General features: G+C 38.1%; 1 long non-coding RNA gene across 1 annotated transcript in view; it reads left to right on the forward strand.

Moving 5' to 3' along the window:
* Positions 1-15,267, forward strand: part of LOC309666999 — a 36,499-nt gene extending 21,232 nt beyond the window's left edge. The window contains exon 2 of the long non-coding RNA XR_014267462.1: positions 1,069-15,267. This is a non-coding gene — a long non-coding RNA (uncharacterized lncRNA). The remainder of the gene's footprint in view (positions 1-1,068) is intronic.
* Positions 15,268-16,705: the final 1,438 nt, after the last annotated feature.

A 16,705-nucleotide genomic window follows, 5' to 3' on the forward strand; every position in this document is an offset into this window, starting at 1 on the left:
GATCCACCTCCTAGAGTAATGGAAATAAAAACAAAAATAAACAAGTGGGACCTAATGAAACTTCAAAGCTTTTGCACAGCAAAGGAAACCATAAACAAGACGAAAAGACAACCCTCAGAATGGGAGAAAATATTTGCAAATGAATCAACAGACAAACGATTAATCTCCAAAATATATAAACAGCTCATTCAGCTCAATATCAAAGAAACAAACACCCCAATCCAAAAATGGGCAGAAGACCTAAATAGACATTTCTCCAAAGAAGACATACAGACGGCCACGAAGCACATGAAAAGATGCTCAACATCACTAATTATTAGAGAAATGCAAATCAAAACTACAATGAGGTATCACCTCACTCCTGTTAGAATGGGCATCATCAGAAAATCTACAAACAACAAATGCTGGAGAGGGTGTGGAGAAAAGAGAACCCTCTTGCACTGTTGGTGGGAATGTAAATTGATATAGCCACTATGGAGAACAATATGGAGGTTCCTTAAAAAGCTAAAAATAGAATTACCATATGACCCAACAATCCCACTACTGGGCATATACCCAGAGAAAACCGTAATTCAAAAAGACACATGCACCCGAATGTTCATTGCAGCACTATTTACAATAGCCAGGTCATGGAAGCAACCTAAATGCCCATCAACAGACGAATGGATAAAGAAGTTGTGGTACATATATACAATGGAATATTACTCAGCCATAAAAAGGAACGAAATTGAGTCATTTGTTGAGACGTGGATGGATCTAGAGACTGTCATACAGAGTGAAGTAAGTCAGAAAGAGAAAAACAAATATCGTATATTAATGCATGTATGTGGAACCTAGAAAAATGGTACAGATGAGCCGGTTTGCAGGGCAGAAGTTGAGACACAGATGTACAGAATGGACATATGGACACCAAGGGGGGAAAACTGCAGTGAGGTGGGGATGGTGGTGTGCTGAATTGGGCGATTGGGATTGACATGTATACACTGATGTGTATAAAATTGATGCCTAATAAGAACCTGCAGTATAAAAAAACAAACAAAACAAAACAAAACAAAATGATGACAAAAGTACAGGCAATAAAAGCAAAAATAGAGAAGTGTAATTGTGTCCAACTAAAAAGCTTTTGCACAGCAAAGGCAACAGTTACCAGAATGAAAAGGCAACTTATGGAATGGGAGAAAATACTTGCAAACCATATGTCTAATAAGGGATTAATATCCAAAATATATAAGAAACTCATACAACTCAGTAGCAAAAAAAACCCAAATAACCTGATTTAAAAAATGGGCAAAGAACCGAAATAGACATTTCTCAAAATAAGACATGCAAATGACCAACAGATACATAAAAAGGTGCTCAACATCATTAATCACAAGGAAATGCAAATCAAAACCACAATGACGTATCACCTCACACCTGTTAGGATGACTATTATCCAAAAGACAAAAGATAACAAGTATTGGCAAGGTTGTAGAGAAAAGAGAACCCTTGCACATTGTTGGTGGGAATGTTAATTGGTGCAGCCATTATGGAAAGCAATATAGGTTCCTCAAAAAATTAAAAGTAGAACTACCATATGATCCAGCAATTCAAATTCTGAGTATATATCCAAAGGAAATGAAATCAGTATCTTGAACAGATATTTGTACTTCCATGTTCATTGTACCATTATTCACAATGGCTAAGCTATAGCAACAACCTAAATGTCCGTTGATGGCTGAATGGATAAAGAAGTTTATATATATATATATATATATATATATATATATATATACACACACACTTAGGCCTTGAAAAAGAAAGAAATCTTATCATTTGTGACAACGTGGATAAACCTGGACGACCTTATGCTACGTGAAATACATGGAAAGACAAATATTGCGTGATCTCATGTATGAAATCTAATGTAGTCAAACTCATAGAAGCAGAAAGTAGTATGAGGCTGTTAGGGCAAGGGGGAAAGGGAAATAGGAAGATGTTGATAAAGGGTACAAACTTTTAGTTATGCAAGATAAGTTCTGGAGAGCTAATGTGCAGCATGGTGACTATAGTAAACAATACAGTACTGTATACTTGAAATGTGCTAAGAGGGTTGTGTTGCTAAAAAAAGAAAGAAAAGAAAAGGAAAGAAAGAAAGAGAAAGAGAGAGGGAGAGAGAGAAAGAGAGAAAGGGAGAAAGGGAAAGAAAGAAATGAAGGAAGGAAGGAAGAAAGGAAGGGAGGAATGGAGGAAGGAAGGGAGGAAGGAAAGGAGGAAGGAAGGACGAAAGGAAATGGTAACTATATAAACTGATGGATATGTTGATTAATGTGATTTTGGTGATCATTTAACAATGTATGCATATATCAAAATATCATGTTGAACATTTAAATATATACATTGCCTATTTGTCAATTATACTTCAATAAAGCTAGAAAAAAAGGTAGTATGTGTGTTTTGTCCTGCCTCCTACCATCTGTGTATAGGGGAAAGATACTTAATTCTCCACACCTCAGTTTTGTTATTTGTAAAATGGGGATTATGATAATAGTTCCTACCTCGTAGTGTTACTGCATTGAATGAGTTAATACATGTAATAATAATCCATGTAAAGAGCTTATAACAACTGGTGAAGATGGATGATATTCTCCTAAGGATTCTTTGAGTTGTAATAATTGTATTTAAATCCAATCAATTCTGATTATTAGTATATTTATTGATTCAATGAATATGCACTTCAGTTTAGCGAGCTAGGTGCAGTGATGTGTAAGACGGAGTTCCCATCATCAAAGAACACCATATGGTAAACACTGGAAAAGCAAAATAATATTTTTGGGAAAGGAAGTGTGTGATGGCTAATTTTATGTGTCAACTTGACTGGGCAAAGATTAAACATTATTTCTGGTGTGTCTGTGAGGGTGTTTCTGGATTAGATTAGCATCTGAATCAGTGAACTCAGTAAAGTAGATTGCCTTCCTCAGTGTGGGTGGGCATTATCCAATCCTTTGAGGGTCTGAATAGAACAAAAAGGTAGAGGAAATAAGCATTCGACTCTTTTGCTAGCTGCCTGCTTACATGAGCTGGAACATCAGTCTTCTGCCCTTGAACTAGAGGCTGGGATTTATACCACTGGCTCTCCTGGTTCCCAGGTCTTAGGATTTAGACTGGAATTACAGCACTGGTCTCCAGCCTGCAGGTGGCAGACTGTAGGACTTCTCTGGAGAACCTTGACCAATACAGAAAGTATACTTCCTTTCTCTTCGCAGCTTCGCATCTCGGCTAATAAGAGAAAATATCCATCCTCTCACTGTTCAGTGGATTCTTGGATGAATCCCTTCTAGCTCTTCTTTTAGTTTTTTACTCATTCTCACAGGGGGAGGAGTTGTTTATTTGACTGAGTCTGTTATTCATGGGGCCATGTCCCACTACGATCAATATTACTGCACAGAAATACAATGTACCTTTGGGCTCAGTTCAGCCTGGTACTGGCCAGGTGAGCATGCCCAAGATTCTCAGGCTCTCTCTCTTTCTCTCCATTACCCATTGCCTCTCCTTTTCCCTCTCCCCTCACCCACCAACACACTGGACATGCGAGAGTATTCTCACAGGCACCCACCCTGCCACATGAGCATGCAGGTCCAAGGTCTGAGCTGTGGATGGGACATAAGAGACTCCATTCAGTCTTTGGATTTCCCTTGGATTTTCAGGAACTTTCCCAGCTATTAATAAAATCAACATTCAACTTATTATTTGTTTTCTTTTTTTTAAATTTTATTTATTTATGGCTGTGTTGGGTCTTCGTTTCTGTGCGAGGGCTTTCTCTAGTTGCGGCGAGCGGGGGCCACTCTTCATCGCGGTGCGCGGGCCTCTCACTATTGCGGCCTCTCTTGTTGCGGAGCACAGGCTCCAGACGTGCAGGCTCAGTAATTGTGGCTCACGGGCCTAGTCGCTCCGCGGCCTGTCGGATCTTCCCAGACCAGGGCTCGAACCCGTGTGCCCTGCATTGGCAGGCAGATTCTCACCCACTGCGCCACCAGGGAAGCCCCATATTGTTTGTTTATTGATGCTTTCGTGAGTGTTCTTTGGCAGAGAACCTGAAGGTAAAGACGGCGAATGCCAGGATCTGGACATCCTGAACTAGATATCTAAAAGTGTGTTACCTTAAATTTTTGTACCAGATATTTTATCTCATAAAAACAAAATTCTCCTCAATTATTCTCTAACAATCATTGCTCTGTTTTTCTTTAGTCCTCTTCATCTTGGAAGACATCTGCATACATTATCTCAATTATTTCTTCTTCCCCTCCTTCTCCTTTTTAGTTTGTAAAGCAGATCTCTGAGACAACCTAATCAGTCTCTCACATTTTATAGCTGAAGAACCAGGAACAAAGGAGTTGAATACCTTATTAAGGACATACAGCTAAGTGTACACTTAAGCTGGGATTCAAGTCCAAGTTTGCAGACTTCATGTAACGTTCTTTCCATCCCACTATGTTGTGTTCAAATTTCTGACTCCACCTTTCACACACTTCAGTTTTTGCACCAGCTACGTCAACAAATAGTCTCAATTTCACCCCTCCTTCTCAAATCCCCGTGTCACTGCCTTAGCTCAGGCCCTCACAATCTCCTGTCCTGTTTTGGTCAGTGCAGCAAAACCAAATAGGAACTAGCCTCTGTTTAGAGACCTGTAATGCTCTTCGTTGCCTCCAGGGATTAATTGCCAATTCTTTAGGCATTCTAGCCTCAAGCTATCTTTTCAGACTTATTTCTTGCCACTTTTTCTCTACCTTCCAAATTCCCTACCTTCATTCCTCCTACGTTGTAGCACAGACACAACTGGTCCTCAGTTGTGTTGTGCTGTGTTCGTTTCACAGTCCATTGTTGCTTTCTAGAATATCCATGCTCATGTCCCTTTCTCATCTTATTAAAAACTGAACTAAATTTCTAAGATCCAATGAAAACATCATGCCCTGTAATCATCTGAGGTAGAACCACTCACTCTCTTACCAATAATTTCACCGTATCTTGCCAAGCTGCTGATGGCATCTCTCTCACCGTGTGGTTCATCCATGCTTCCCCCCCCCACCAACCCCCCCAGACTGTGAGCACCTAGAGAGCAGAGACCAGTGTTTTTATCATCTTTACGTTTCCAGGGCCTCACACTGTGATTGGTGGGGTCCTCAACAAATCTTTGTTGTTGAAACTGTACAAGCCCAAATATCTCCTCTTCATCAAGAGCTACACTACTTTGGCTGTCAAGCTTTTTTCTAGGTTTCTCTCCATAATAAGCTTTTCACTACAATTGCCTACTGATTTTCACTGTGAGTTTGTTACTGTTCCTAAGGAGAATATCATGGCTTTTATTTTTCACACTGACCCAAAGATTTAAATTACTCTTGTATTAAGTATTTCTGCTCATTAATGCTTCTACTTTTTGTGGATTTTAAGACATTCTCTAACTGCAGGTGACATCACCTTGTATATAAAAAAATCCCAAGGAAGCTGTTAGATAACAATTGGAACTAATGAATGAGTTCAGCAAGGCTGCAGGATACAAGATCAATGTAAAGAAACTAATTGTATTTCTGTACACTAGCAATAAATAATCAGGAAATAAAATTGAGAAAATAATTTGCAATATCATCAGAAAGAGTAAAATGCTAAGAATAAATTTAACAAAAGAAGTGCACGACTTGTATGAATGAAAACAAAACATTGTTGAAAGAAATTAAAGAAAATCTAAATAAATGGGAAGACATCCCATGTTCATGGGTTGGAAGAGTTATTATAAAGATGGCAATAATCTCCAAAGTCCCCTACAGAGTAAACAATCTTTATAAAAATATCAACTGACCGCCTTTTTTTTTTTGCATGAAAGTATAAGCTGATCCTAAAATTTATATGGAAACGCAAGGGACTCAAATAGCCAAAACAATCTTGAAAAACAAGGATGAAGTTGGAACATTCACATTTCCCAATTTTAAAACATATTATGTAACTATAATAATCAAAACACCGTGTGTGATATTGGCATAAGGATAGAAATATCAATCAATGGAATACAACTGAGAATCCAGAAATAAACCCATATACATTTACAGTCAATTGATCTCAACAAAGAGGCCATAATAACCAAAAATGGAAACAATCCAAATGTTCATCAGCTGATGTGTGGATAAACCAAATATGATATAACCATATTACTTGGCAATAAAAAGGAATGAAGTACTGATATATACAGCATAGGTGAACCTCAAAAATATTTTATCACAAGAAAGAAGTCACTCACAAATTGTATGATCTCATATGTGTATGATCTCACATATTGTATGATCTTACTTATAAGACATGTCCAGAATAGGCAAATTTATAGAGAAAAGTAGATTATTGGTTACTTAGGATTTGGGAGTGAATAAGAGGGGGACAGAGAGTGATTTATTTTGGAAGTGATGAAATTGTTCTAAAATTAAATTATAGCTATGGTTATACAACTCAGTAAATATAAGAAAAACCACTGAATTGTACACTTTAAACAGGTGAACTTTATGGTATATAAATTTTATCTCAATAAAGCTGTTAAAAATGAGAAAATAAACATTTCTTATTATCCATGTGCCCCAATCTCCTAGGTATACACAGTTACTTCAGGCTAAATATGGAAAATCAGATATTTAGTTTTGTCCTGTTCATACTTAAAGGCATATAGCCATAAGGAAGACATGACTAAGGATGGAAATTATACATTCCACTGAATTCCTTACTTATCCCACTCAAAAAATTCAAGCTTCTCTTCCTCTATATTATCTTTATGTTCTATGATAGATCATTTGTTGCCTTCCAACTAAACAATTCCTAAGCACTCATAAACTTCTTCTCTCCCTCCTCTCCCTTTCCTCAGCCTTTTCCTTCTCCTTCTTCTCTCTTCTCTCTCTCTCCAAACTTGCAAGGCAACATCCATTTCCCAAGTTTTAAAATTTTATCTTTACAAAAAGTTACTTTTACTTGTTACTATGATGATGTCATCTTGACTCTCCTTGATTCAGAAACACTGAACATTTATTATATGCTGGGCTCTGTGATTACGACCGAGGGTCCAAAGATGAATGACCCAATTTCTGTCTTGAAGAAGCTTTCAATAAGGGAAGAGAATATGTGTACAAGTAGCTATATGACAACATAAAACAATGCATCAGGTGCATTGTGGGAGTATAATTACTTTTAATCAGAAGAGATGGGAAGGTATCCAAATTCAAACAGATCTTTATAAATTTGCCAAATTGTCAGTTGACTTCAAAATTCTTCAAGGTATCATGCACCAAATTCCAAAGTTAAAGGGCAAAGTATAGGACTTCAGAGTTGGTCCCTTTCCGTAAAGAAGGCTACTAGCTAATTTTATATTCATGTGGAATCTATAGATGTTAAGAGAATTAGACTGTAAGCTAAAATTCTAACACAAGGAAACAAAAGAATGTGAGGACACTAAAAAAATGAAATCACATTTTTAGAGTGAATATTTCTGAATCACAACACAAAAATCTTTTATAGAACACAACAAACAACAACGACAACCACAACAACAGAAAACTCTAAGCCAAAGCAAAACAACATTCCCTACTTCCAAGTAAGGAAACATAGTTAAGGCTTGATCCTCTCACTTGTCTATAAGATCCCTGTACAGTTCATGCTCATTCTGATGGAGCTACCCTCTAAGACACTTAGAACCAAGAGGCAAGCTTGACTCTCTGGCATCAGGCACAGAGGAACTTTGACAAGTTTATCAGTCCATGGTGTCACTGCCTGCTTTCTGTTGCACATTCTGATCTGTACATTGGCATTGTATAAATTGATCTCTCCCAAAACAGAGACTCCTGAGTCAATTATGGAGTTTTTTGATGTATAAGGTACCACTCAGGGTCACCCTAACCCAACAAGCAAAATAAAGTAAAATGGAAAGCAAAGAGGTTTTTCTGTAGGGTCTGAGGCCATGAACCCTGCTTCCTTATGTGGGCCCTGATGATACATCTCTCAGGCTTTGGGCTCCACATGCCCAACTGATTGATATCAATTAATCTCCTGGACCTTCACAGTTAGCTGATTTTCCGAAGTCACCCAACACTTGTTTCCACTAGTAGCCTGTTCTACTGGCTGTTGCATCCACACAAGCTGCTTTCATCATCTTCATTCTCAGTCAGCTTCTTGGTCTTGCTGCTTCTTGCACAGCCTTGTTCAACCCAGAATGACATCTCCTCTGTAGGAATCTCTTTTCAATCTTCTATTATGTGCTCAGTTCATGTTTGTTTAATGAATGAATAAACCTATCCTATCATCTTTTAGAACTGATGTAAAGGCGAACAGAATAGTTGTTCTACAGTTCATTTACTAGTCAGTTATCTGTAAGTTATATTACTCTTCTTGAGACCCAAATAGAATGCATAAAATTCCAACTTTAAAAACCCTAAGGATCAGAGAAAATAAAATTTGCTGCTATCTATTAATGCCTTTAAAGTGATCGGCAATAAGAAAGCTGCTAAATCAGAATCAATCTAAAAAGAATTTTTTTTTTTCTGGGAGTGATTGAAAGGGAGCATAAAAAGATGTCAGGCTGACAGATGGATTACTGCTATTTGCAACCAGAAAACAAGGCCAGGCTGTGGATCTTGGTGTGAAATTGCAAGTCTTCTATCTATTTCAGGAGATCACACTGGAATAGCTTATTTTATTTCCCAGTCCTCCCCCTCTTCTCCTACATACAAAGCAGCTGTTATACCTGATGAGATCTTCAAGGACAGTGCCAGAGATATATTCCTTGAAACTTTCCTTTTCCAAGACTTTTTTTTTTTTTTTGGTGTGGAACAATTTATAAAAGCTGAAAAGCTTATAGATATATGTTGCTCTATGGTAAAGAGGCAATCCCTAATATCAGATTATATACTGAAAGGTAAAACATTGACTGTCTTTAGCACAGTCCAACATCTCTTTCTAAGGTCATTTCCTCTGGGTGATCTCACTTCTCATATGCCCTACACACTGCTGTTCATCATTGCTGCCTTGACTCAGACTGCCTGCCTCAAGCATTTGTTTTTTTCATTTTTCTGACCATTTCCATGAGCCTCCTCCCATCAAAGTTTATCTTTTTTATTTTCTGACACCAATAAAAAGAGACATGCCAAGTCTAGGCTCACTCTGGGTTTAATATTTGAGAGTCTACTGTATGTATGTCTACTCCAGTTATTTTCATTTAAACAAATGGCTACTGAAACACATTGTCTTAATCTAATTTAATGCATATGGAAGAGTAGAAATTTGGACAGTGAGGCAAGATGGTACTGTCCCATCTCAAATTACACTACAAAGGTGACTATTACCCCTTTATGTAAAGAGGGGTTTATGCTTTGATCTTCAAAAATAACAATAAACTTCTACTTCAGTTGAATCATTTACTATTCAAATGCCAGAGTTTGACATTATTTTTTCCTGGATATTATATTTTCTTACCTTGACACTTAGATAATTTTAAATATTTTAAATATCCTTCGTATTAATAGTCTGGTTTTTGGATATGAAACATTCTGAGTGTTCCATCATGAAACAATGAGCTTAATAGCAAATTCCCATAATCCACTAACAAAATGGTTCTAGACTTTCAACAGCAGTATTGTCTTCCTTCATTTTCTGAAATCAACTAACTTAAAGGCCATCAATGATGATGTGGCATCTTGTATTCCCTTATCATCAAAGGGAAGTCAAGAGAGCATGGCTGTAGTTCCTATTTTTTCACCAGTTAGTGGTATGTCATTGAGAAAATGACATCATTGCTCTGGGCCTCTACATGTTGAGACTGGATTCAGTGATCTTGAAATTTTTCAGATTGCAGATTCTTTAAGAATTGGATGAAAACTGGTCCATCTCTCTATCACATACACAGATATATGCCATTTTTTTGCATACATTATTATTCTATTTGTTATAATATCATGGTTAACGGAGCCAGTTCTGGCCCAAGTTTGAATTCCACTTTCACCACTTACTAGTTCTGCAACCTTGGGAAGGTCACTAAATCTCCCTACCTTCAGTTCCTTACCCATTAAATAGGGAAAATAACTCCTACTTCCTAGGACTATTGGCAATTTAAATATATGTAAAAGTACTTAACTCAGTGTCTGGCCCATAGCAGGCCCTCAATAAACGACAGGTAGAAAAGGAAATTGATGGGGGACTTCCCTGGTGGCGCAGTGGTTGGGAGTCCGCCTGCCAGTGCGGGGTGGGGCACGGGTTCGATCCCTGGTCCGGGAAGATCCCACGTGCTGTGGAGCAACTGAGTCCGTGTGCCACAGCTACTGAGCCTGAGCTCTAAAGCTCACGAGCCACAACTACTGAGCCCACGTGCCATGACTACTGAAGCCCGCGCGCCTGGAGTCCGTGCTCCACAAGAGAAGCCACCATAACGAGAAGCCCATGCACCACAACGAAGAGTAGCCCCCACTCGCTGCAACTAGAGAAAGCCCGCGTGCAGCAATGAAGGCCCAACGCAGCCAAAAATAAATAAATAAATAAATAAATAAATTTATTTTAAAAAATTGATGAAGCCAAAAACAAAACAAAACAAAAACAAACCCAAACCAAATAACTCACTGGATTAGATTATCTCTAAAATTTTACTCTATGTATTTTTTAAAAAATAATTTCATTTTTAGAGCAGTTTTAGTTTCACAGCAAAATTGAGCGAAGGCACGGAGATTTCCCATCTGCCCCCATCTCCACGCATGCCTTGCTTCCCCCGCTATCAACATCCCCCACCAGAGTGGTACATTTGTTACAACTAATCAACACACACTGACACATCATTATCAAAGTCCATAGTTTACATTAGGGTTCACTCGGTGTTGTACGTTCTATGAATTTGGACAAATGTATAATGACATGCATCCTATTACAGTATACAGAGTAGTTTCACTGCCCTAAAAATCCTCTGTGCTCTACCTATTCATCACTTCCTCCCTCCAAGTCCTGGTCACCATTGCCTTTTTTACTGTCTCAATAGTTTTGCCTTTTCCAGAGTATCTTATAGTTGAAATCATATACTGTAGTGTGTAGTCTTTTCAGATTGGCTTCTTCCACTTAGTAACAGGCATTTTCTCTCCATGGCTTGATATGGCTTGATAGCTCATTTCTTTTTAGTGCTGGATAATATTCCATTGTATGAATGTACCACAGTTTATTTATCCATTCACCTACTGAAGGACATCTCAGTTGCTTCTAAGTTTTGGCAGTTATGAATAAAGCTACTATAAACATCCATGTGTAGGGTTTTGGTGTGGACATGTTTTGAACTCTTTTTGGGTAAACGTCAAGGAGTGCAATTACTGGATTGTATGGTAAGAGTATGGTTAGTTTTGTAAGAAACCGCCAAACTGTCTTTCGAAGAGGCTATGCTATTTTTTGTTCTTACCAGCAATGAATGAGAGTTCTTCTTGCTCCACAAAAGCTCCAGAATTTGGTGTTTTCAGTGATCTGGATTTTGGCCATTCTAATAGGTGTGTAGTGATATTTAATTGTTGTTTTAATTTGCATTCTCCAGTGACATATGATGTGGAGCCTCTTTTCATAGGCTTATTTGCTATCTGTGTATCTTCTTTGGTGAGGTATCAGTTAAGATCTTTGGCCCATTTTTAAAATTGAGTTCTCTGTTTTCTAACCATTGAGTTTTAAGGTTTCTTTTTATATTTTGGATAACAGCCCTCTATCAGATATGTCTTTTGCAAATATTTTCTCCTAATCTGTGGCTTGTATTTTCATTCACTTTACATCATCTTTCACAGAGCAGAAAATTTCTATTTTAGTGAAGTCCAGCTTGTCACTTCTTCCTTTCATGGATCATGTCTTTGGTGTTTTATCTCAAAAGTCACTGCCAAACCCAAGATCATCTAGATTTTCTCCTCAGTTACCTTCTGGGAGTTTTATAGTTTTGCATTTTACATTTACGTTTTTGATCCATTTTGAGTTAATTTTTGTGGAGAAGCAATCTCTGTCTGTATTAATTTTTTTGCATGTGGGTGTTTAGTTGTTCCAGTTGGTGTTTAACTTTATAAAGAAGTAATATTTATTGATTACTACAGCATAGTGTTTAAGTCTGAATTTACCAAGCAAGCATCACAGAGTGTTGTTTTTCAAAATATTCTCTGGGGACAAGTTAGAGGGTTGGATGCAGGGGAGGTGTTCCATCTAACAAGTAGGGGGAGGCACTGCATCTAGCTCTCCCTTTTTAAGATTTACAGCATTCATAGCATAGTAAAAGCTCTGATGAGTCCTAAAATAAAGACAATCCGCTCACAGCTTATCTCTGTGTTTCCCAATCTGGTTCACTCACTTTTTGCCCCCAATCCTACTAATTTCTCCAAGAATTAATGATCCTGAACACACTTCCAGAAATGCTTTTTTGGTCTGGTATTCTTTTTCCTCCTTTAAATCTCATCTTCATCAAGGAATTGCTTTCTTACTTATTTAGAGGACATTATGTACAGTGGACATTAGTATTGCTGGAATATTAAGTACATATAACAATAGCTATACAGGATGGATGAACTCAGTGATATATTTTGTCCAAGTCCACAACACCTAAAACACAGCCCAACCAATCAATCAAAATTCTTCACACACTAAACACCAACAGCTAATTATACTTGCAGTCAAATGCAGCAAGAGACTCCCTGTTAAAACTACAGCCACAACACTCACACCCTACAAATATTGAATACGATAGTACTTCACATAGTTCTTCATCCACAGAGACACATGGCTGACATCTGTTTAGTTATTTCATCAAAGTATTCAACTGAGAGCTGTGGAAAATAATTTAGAAGCTATAAATAGTCACTGAATTGATATATGTGAGAGCATCATGCTGGCATTGGCCGCTCTGAATGTTTAATGTCGAAATTTGGGTTATCACGTCAGATTTGGGACACCGATTTGATACCAAATATCCATTAACTGGACTAAAATCTATCAAACACTCAGAAAATATCAATCCCTTCTCTTTTAGTCCATCCAGATCTTCCAAAAATCTTGCTAGTTTCCCCTTTGCCTCTTTATCTAGACATACATGGTACATCTGCGCTAGTGATCCTAACTGTTACCAGAAACTTGGATTACAGAGGCAGGAAATGAAATATTGAAAAAAAAGTGAGAAAGAAACCTCATGAAAAAAACCAACAAAAAAGATTAAAAAGAAGATTAAAAAAAAATGAGGGGAAAGAAGTTTAGCTTCTGGGGTTGAAAGCATTGAGTAGAAAACACAGTAATGTGTTTTTAACATTCATAGGAATTATTATACATATTTTATGGGGGGAAAAACTTAAAACAGAGAAGAGACTCCAAAATTCTGTCATATGCAAACAACATACACTGGAAATAAATAACTCTATCTTGCAGCTGAGCAAAATAACTGGGTGAAAGTTCTTGTTTTCCAAGAATTCTGAATAACCCACAGGGTTTATATATTTTTTTAGCACATGCTTATGTTTTACAGGCAGTTTCAGGACTGGATTTCCAATAAATGCTTTCTATGGATAAAACTTTTATATTAAAAAAAAATGTACAATAAGGCAGAGGCTTATTTCTAGCCCCTTATAAGCCTCAGAATTCTGCAGACACCAGTTTAAACTGGTATTGCGTTTTTACCAGTTGCTTAACAGGACTTGGCTCCGTCAAGCAGGCACAGAAATTTAAAAAAATATTTGAAGTGACACACTACATCATAGCTGGAAACAGCAAGACATTTAAAAGGTCTTTTGTGTAACATGTTGCGAGTTGCCAGCTGTTTTTCTGATCCCTAGAGCGAATCCTGCACTGAAAGACTGCTACCCAGAAGGCACGCACCGACATTGATTTGAATCCACCAGCTCTCCCGGTGGATCACGTGGCATCTCAGCACTGGAATCAGTATTGCTATCGCACACTCATCTGTCGCCTCATGGGACAAGAGCTGCAAGAAATATGAAGGGAAATTGCTCCCGTTAGGGGACAGCTACATTTTTCTGTTAAAAAAAAAAAAAAAAAAGCCACCACCTATAGTGTGCATGTTAAAACGATGCTTAACTAAAAAAGAATCCACCCTTTTCTGCCCAAATATTAACACACTCAGCAGGATGATACATTATTTCTGCTTCCCAGCCCTATTCTTAGCCTTCCTTGGGGTTGAGCTAACCAAGTTCTTTTCAAGGCCGTGTGGAAGTGATTTGTCTTCTCAGAAACTCACACCCAAAGACATTTCAGAAAGATGTCTGAAGTGGCTGCCATTTTGCCTTTGTGTCCGTTTCCATCCTTGTGCGCATACCCACCAAAGGAAGGACTCTTTCACTCGGTGAATCGGATTCAGCGATGTTTCTACATTTTTAATTATTCTCCAATTTCAGGGTGGCCCGTCAGATTGAAGGATTGCAACCATTTGGGGGAAAGCAATTTCAAATTTTAACTTATTTTCTAAGCCAAAAAGAAAGTGGCTTCACTTGATGGAAAGAAGTGTCATCCTCCTAAGAGTTCATTAGCTCTCTGACCTTTCACTTTTTCACATGGACAGCAGGACACTGACTCCCAGTAAATGTTTGTGAAGTTCAGTAATTCCAGAGTCTGACTTAAGGCTAGGCTCACAGAAAAAACAGCCCCTAGCCCCAAACCACATACTTATATCCATCCATCCATCCACCCACCCATCCATCTATCCATCTATTCATCCAACAAATATTTACTAAATACCCACCCATTATGTACCTGAAAATACAGCCATGGATAAACAGACAAGTCTTCTGCTGCCATAGGACTCACCATGTAGGAGGGAGGTGCCATTGTTCATAGGATGTGTTACCCTTAAAACACTGTGATGCAATCGTGGTTGTTATTTTCAAAAGCTTCACCTTAATTCTATGCTTTTCTCAGTGCATTCTGTGCAGGAAAATGTTCAGGACAACATCTTCAGTTTAAGAATATAAAATATATTTAGAAGAGCAAAGATGACACTTAGCCTCTAAGATAGAGCCCGTCAAATATTCTAAAACAGATAAGAATCTTAACAGAAGAACTCATAAATACATTTATTATATAATACTAAACAGAGTGATGGAAGCATAAATGGTGTCTGCATGATGAATTGCTGAACAAGTAATTTATTCAGAAAAAGGTAAAAGAAATTCTTGTGAGTTTCAGACCATAAAGAAAGCTATCATTAAATGCAAAGCTTGTTTAGCAAAAATAAATTCAATAGTCACAGTAGCAAGAGCCTCTTGGGAATAATTGGTCATTAGAAGCTTTTAAGATTCTCATAACAGATGACATTCCCTTAGGTCCTTTTCAATCCCAACTTGGCCCTAGTCATTCTCTTTCTTGGGCTGTTTTTTAAGTCAGTAGGCTGCAGTATAATATATCTTGACATCATAATCTAAAATATCAGATCAGCTCAATTGCTTTGTAAGTAATATTGCTTTTGCAAATGACTGCTGGGAGATGGGACGCTACTGAGTGGAGAGGAAAGTGCATGCCTTGTCCACTCCCTGCTGCCTGTGGCTTAATCTGAAATAACATCTGTGAAGGAACACGTGACATTTCAATCCAGCAACGCATTTGATGGGCAAAAGTATCTGTAATAAAATTTCTAGTACAAGGGAATCAGGACATTGCAGCTTTTGCCTCTGCCTGTCTCAACTCTTACCACCCCACTCTGCCCAGCTCCCTCAGGAAAGGGGGCCGGCGGGAATCAGCTCGCTATGGAAAGCAGCATTGTATAGCGTTCTCCCAGATCAGGATTCCAAGAGCAGCCATGGTTTCCTCCTTCGGCGGCAAAAGTTGAAACCCTCTTAGAATCTCAAGCAGGCTACCAACAAAATGTTCTTCTCTGTGCAACCCTAATTCAAAAAAGGATTCAATTCAAAAAGTTATATTTTGTAATTAGTATCTATGAGTATTGATACTCATGAGGTGTAATCGTTTTCTCTTTCTTTTTTATAAATTCTTCTGGGGCATCAAGTAGTGTATTTAATGAGACTTGCAGATAATCACAGGAGTCATTGGGCAACTTATTCATGCTGAGAGATAAAATGTAGATGAAAGAATGGCAGAGGGACAGATTCTGGGAAATATCTCCTGGAGGTACATACACAGAGCATGCCTGTGTCTGCTTTTAAGGATCTTCTTAGGATAAAAACACTGGAAAAAACATATATGCATATAGATGCAAAAATATCAGGAGAATTCCTTGGAAGTTTCACATATTTCCCCCATTCCTCAGCATGCACTGCCAAGATGCCTTTGGGCTTCATAACGTGTCTATTATCAGTAACCACTCCTTGTATATTAATAAGAAGATCCAGGCTGCCTAAATGCAGAAAGAGGCTTAAATTAGTTACAGCCTCAACTTAGTTATAAGCCTACATTTTTCTACTTATCACAGCATAAGGTTTCAGAAGCACCTGGTGCAGGGTGGGCACCCAATAAAAATGATCATTATTTTTGAAAGGAAAAGGATAGAAAATGGGGCCTAATGCACAGTGCTTTATGCGCAGCCATTGCAGGAGGTATTACTGCAGTACCAGAAGAATCGTGTCTAATTCTGTAGTGCCTCTCCAGGTGTGGCAGTGGTCTACCACGTCCCCAGTCATAATTAGTTTAATATAAGGGCCTGTGAGTGAGCTTCTTGAGAGGCTGTATCCCCAAGTCCTGTCTCAGGGAATGAATG

The sequence above is a fragment of the Balaenoptera physalus genome (genome assembly GCF_965194825.1).
Source record: "Balaenoptera physalus genome assembly, chromosome: 9".
Taxonomy (NCBI): domain Eukaryota; kingdom Metazoa; phylum Chordata; class Mammalia; order Artiodactyla; family Balaenopteridae; genus Balaenoptera; species Balaenoptera physalus.